Source organism: Thunnus maccoyii, chromosome 3 (assembly GCF_910596095.1).
Source record: "Thunnus maccoyii chromosome 3, fThuMac1.1, whole genome shotgun sequence".
NCBI lineage: Eukaryota > Metazoa > Chordata > Actinopteri > Scombriformes > Scombridae > Thunnus > Thunnus maccoyii.
Window position 1 is genome coordinate 964,904 of NC_056535.1, and position 5,559 is coordinate 970,462.

General features: G+C 35.9%; 1 long non-coding RNA gene across 1 annotated transcript; it reads left to right on the forward strand.

Moving 5' to 3' along the window:
- Positions 1 to 326: 326 nt before the first annotated feature.
- Positions 327 to 4,491, forward strand: LOC121894394. The gene is made up of 6 exons (XR_006095528.1): positions 327 to 1,092; positions 1,469 to 1,522; positions 1,637 to 1,670; positions 1,924 to 2,066; positions 2,792 to 2,879; positions 3,102 to 4,491. It is a non-coding gene; the product is annotated as an uncharacterized LOC121894394 (long non-coding RNA).
- The last annotated feature ends 1,068 nt before the right edge of the window (positions 4,492 to 5,559 follow it).

Consider the following 5,559-nt stretch of genomic DNA (forward strand, 5'->3'; position numbering starts at 1 on the left):
GGACCAACTTGTAAGGCAATGCTCTCCACCACCATCTCCATAAGACCAAATGATATAATATAAACTTTCATCCTCAGATCTATTTAGTGATGTCTGTGATTGTCTCTGATGTCCTTTTGTTATTTCTGGCTATGTTTGTTTTTCTTTCTATCTGCTTTACTCAGTTCTCTCAAAAGATATCTTGGTCTCAGTGAGATTACCTGATTAAATGAAGGTTGCACATATAAATGTGCAAGGCTTTTGTGTGTGTGTGGAGGCTTGTGGTGGCCTGACTCCATGCTGAAAAAAAGGAGACTGGCCATCTGTTGGATTTATCTAATTATCTTTTATGAATTTCACACAATTGTTTCATGTTCCAAGGCAAAATGTAGCAGTATTGTGTTGAAACTACATTTTATGCAGAGAGAGTACATGAACTTGTTTAGCTCGTGTTAGGATAAAGTGAATCAATTATGTATTGATATAATTTTCCCGCGATATCCTGTGCAATCACGCATTGCGTGCAATGCATTTGAGGTAAGAGAGACTTGCTTTGTCACGTCCATGGTCACGCCATTACTCAGCTCAGCTCGGTGAGTATGAATTGCCGGAATATATTTGAATATTAGCTAATACGTAACCATATGTGGTTTATGTGTTGAGAGTCGCCAACATAAGTTAATGAACTGCCATTAGGTTATTTGCTCTTGCGCTGTTTAATCGCCGTGTCTGCTATGTTTCCTCAGTGAAGATTTCCAAGCAGACGCCATTACTGTTAACATTACTTAACTGAACGAAGCGCTATTCATTTCTCTGTGCATTTCTTTGCATTGGTAAGTTGACCGACCATATTAGCGAGAGAATACAGAAAGAGTTTGCGTTGAATTATTTCTGTTAACAGCACAAATATTTAGTTGCAGTGGCATCAGTTAACTTGGTAGAGTGGGGCCCGCGGGCAACGTGTGTTGATATGCTCTAACGTTATCTGCCAAGTAGTATTTGTTAGCAAAAATAGTTAATGTAGCATTAGCTTTGATCAACGAGGAGTACCGGTGCTTTGCTGTGGTCATTTGACAGTCGGAGGATTACCTTATTGGGCTTGTGCCATTAAAGGTAGGCTATCAAGTTTTTTTGTTAGTGTTGAACTTTTAGGACATAGATTGCTTTTAATGTTAGGCTGCGATCGCACTAGAAATGGGCAGAAAGAAACTTTGCATGCCCCCGCAAACTACAAGGTAAGTTAACCGTTACAGATGTTTCTGGCTGCTAAGCTACCAGGCCCCAGTATAGACGAGGGATCTCTTTTTCAGAGAAGACAATAGTGACATAAACTATTTGATATTTAACGTCTTGTGAATATTTGAAAATTGTGACCCAACCCTAGTTTATACAGTGTTCCTTATTATATATCCCCTTTGTTTTGTGAGTCACAGTTTTGGATTGTAGAAGTGTTTGTTTTTTAATGTTGTTGCTCTTGTTGCCGCTGCAGATTGCTGTCAGAGGTTCATAATGTTAGTGCCTCTGCTGTGGCTCAAGTGCTATGGTGAGTATGTATCTTTTCTCAAATTAACAGGATTAGAAGTGCCTCCACCCAAAGTTATATTTAAAAGAAAACAAACGGTATATTAATGCAGTGATTTGTGTGTATTCGGTGCAGCTCCCCATCAACCTCACACTCAGAGGTCTTTGTGGTGAGTATAACTATTATATAAATGTATTGAAGAGAGCATTGATGTAATTTACATTTTCAAATGCAGAAACAGATACTGGCTATTTGCGGCTCTTCTATAAAAAGATTGGCATCAGCCATCAAAAAACATAATAATTCCTCCACACTGTACACATCCAGTATATACTATTTGTGTTTAGAGAAATACAGTTTTGCATTGTAGAAGTGTTTTTTTTGCTACCGTTTTGTTAAAAAATGGTTTCATGTTGTTTCAGATAAATGCAGAGTTCAAGCGTATCACAACTATGCCTTTACAGTCAAGGTTTTTGTCCCACCTTGACCTAGACTCCTGAGGGTGTTTGCGAAGCGATCAGTGCAGCAGGGCAACAAGCTTTAAGACATGGCTGCCATGATGCAAGTAAGACCTTTTTAACTATTTAGCTATAAATTGCATATGCATTGCATTAGTTCAGTAAGTATCCATTACAGTAGCCAATTTTCCCAAAATTTGACAACTCCATACTACTGAAAGAACCCAGAAGATTTATAATGCAACCATTCTGTTCCAACTATGAGAAACTGATGTGATTTTTTTTTTTTGTTTGTTTGTTTGTTTTTAAATCACGTCCACTAGTGCAGGATGATGCAGTGTTATCCAAAATGTGAATGGTGATAATGTCATTTGGACTAAGGACCTGAAATGTCTAAAATAAGGATGCACCTGAACCTAAAATACAACTTTCCACTTACTGTATAGGCTGATTAAATTCATGAGCTGATTACTCTTACAAAGCTGCCACTCAGCATTGATTATTAAGTATAACTTCATTCGTCCCCAGAGAGGAAATTGGTTTTACAGCAGATTGAAACACACATAAGACACAAATCATATAAAGCATCAACAGCTACAGCAGGTAATGTTGACTATCATTTTGGTTTAAAGAAAAAAATGCTTCAATTATGCAGTGATCATTTTCCATAAGTGACTCTACGTTTTATTTGGTTTTCAGATTGTTTATGCAGATGCCAACTTCACAAGTTATTACAGAACTGTTTCAGAATTTTTGTCTTTGCCCACATTCATCCCTGCTACTGACAATTTGTGTAAAAAATGTTGCTATATTCTTTGTTCTAATTCTTGAGGATGACATCGATGCTGGCAGGGAGTGCATCATATAAGGACTCTGCATCTACCTCAATGAGGATCCTGATGATGATGCAGGAGTACATGGTGAGTGTGAGGAAGTAGGCAGTGCCTTTGCCACATTTTAAAAAATAAGTTTGTTAAAACATGTTTTAAAAAATAAGGAACCTAAGTTATAAGAACTTCTTTTTTGCATTTCTTTGCCCTGAGGTAATGGTTGAAATCTGTGTGGCATAAAAAATGTCATCTTAATGAGATTGAGTTAAAAAAATAATCCCACCCTTAAAGACATTCTTTTCCTCTCACAAGGATATGACTGAGGCCAACACACTAAGTGCCATAGAGGGAACAACAGTGGGGATCTATGTCACCAGAGAGACTCCCAGCAGTGACTATTTTGATGCTGGAGTAATCATTGAGGGTGTGGTGGCACTTCACTATCTGGAGAATGTGGCCCTTGCATCTGCCATGCTGTTCGGACTTTTTTATACCTTAAATATGAGGTATCAATCAAAGCTCCGCTACACCTTCGAAGTTATTCAAAGGGTAATAATGGATTTAGATGCAGCTGAACTATCAAGAAAGGTCCAAAGCCTGAAAACTAAAATGCACCAGTGAGAAGAGCTCAATGCTCTTGTTCTCGGCTTACTGGTCTTAGAAAAGGCATGTGTAAAAAACCTATAGCTGTAAATTCTTGGACTCATTTTTAACCAAGATGGCTTCAACAATAAGGTCGCTGTTCATTTAAGTTTGTGACGCCTGCTAAAGTTAACCATTTCCTTTGTTATTCCCTTGACGTAGAGGAAAGCTCCCATGTATTTTCATCTTGAGGTACGCACAGTGTTTACTTTTATCGCTGCTGTGAGGCAGGCCAACCTGATTATGTTTATAAGGAGTTCTGGCTTCACTCAGAACTTTCATTCACCACTCCAAAGCACTTTACTTGCTACTAATTTAACTTAAGGGACTTCAAAATTACAGTATACAGTATGTCTGCACTGTCAAAATTTTGTGATGACAACTCAATAGAGATTTCCCCTAGAACTTTGTGAAAGTCTGGTAGATGGATTAATGTTATATTGTATATACTTGAATACTACATGCAGAAAGACATCTTAAACTCCAAATAACTTGTTTTTGGGCCTCAAAATGTGGGTTGCCTTTTGTTTTTGCTTTGATTGCTTTAACTGTCATTGCTATGCAAACTTTTTTTTTAAGTTAGTATTAGAGTTCACATGAGAACACAAGCAGTGGGAATGGAGGAGGAATGGATGTCAAAAAAGGAAATTAATCCTCCCCAATGTGACATTGTATAAACACTGTAGTAGCTCTACCCAAACAAATTTGCAGCATATACTTGAAAATATTGCAACTGTGTCACCAGGGTGTTAGCATTTCGTTTCACCTATTTGGTCCCTTGTCACACCATTTTTGCTGCTTTCACACTGTTTATGTAATCACACTGCTTTCATACTGTTTGTAACTCAGAAAAAGTTCAAAGTATGAATTATTACTAATGAGACAGCATTGGTTGATTAATGGCTGGAAGACAGAAACGCAAGGCAGTTTGGTAATGTAGAGAATTGATGTCACCAGGTTGAAACACTGGTATCTGAAGTGTAGTGCTTTTTCTTGCTGAAAATATTTGACATTTTAACTTCGCACATTTAACGTTGGGACACCCGCTGTTCTTCCAGGATTAAAGGTGTTTAAACAAAACTGTTTCATCATTGTCATTTGGAGGAAAAAGTGGGTAATATTAAGAATGATCAAAAAAAAGCTAATTGAAAAGTATTATACAACATGAAAATTGATTGCTGAAATTTTAATTGTAATTTATTGTGTCTATTTACTGTTTCATATTAACATTAAATTATATTAAAATTAGTAAATTTAATTTATGCTTTACAGTTCTGAAAATGTAATTGACATTGGAATTTTAAAATAAATATTAAGTGATAAAATAGTGTTGGAATGAAAAGGATTCAATTGTGTTCAAATAAAGTGATCAAATTGCGTAGGAGTAAAATGATCACAGTGTTTAATTTACTTTATTGAATCAAATTTCAGTAACTTTGTATCAACACAAAGTACTTGTGTTGATTGAACATAAACAGTTTGTATTGATATAACACAATTCTGTAAGTTTCTGCCAAAGCAAACAATCTGTGTGCACTATTGGATTGAGTAAATCCAATGTGTTATTTTATATATATGAAATATGTTGGTGTACTTTGGCAGTGTTTTGCAATAAGCCTACCTGTATCTGGAGATGATGTGCATGCTTTCATGTCATTAGCTGCCAGTATTCGCACTGTTGAGATTCATTACATTATTATTTTTATGAAGAAAATAGGCTACAGCCTTGTTTATTGTCTGTTGGTGTTTTGCATTTGACTTAAGTCAAAAATAGCCATAAGTGTTACAATAATTATGTTCTACCTGGACATGACATGTGAGAGCAGTGTGGCTTGTGCACCGGACTAGACATTTATTAGGCTAAATTATAATTCCTTATTCATTATTAGTGAGGATAATTTTAATGTTGCTTACTGTTTATTCCCTTTAATATTTACAACATCAAGATCTAGTTTGTATTCACAAAATACAGTGGCATCGGCTCCATAAAACGAATACATTAATAAAAACAAATGAACAGAATTAATAATTAATATTAATAATAATAATAATAAAAATAATATAATAATGATAATAATAATAACCTGGAGTGGATACGCCAACAGGGACAGCTTGCACAAACTTTTTT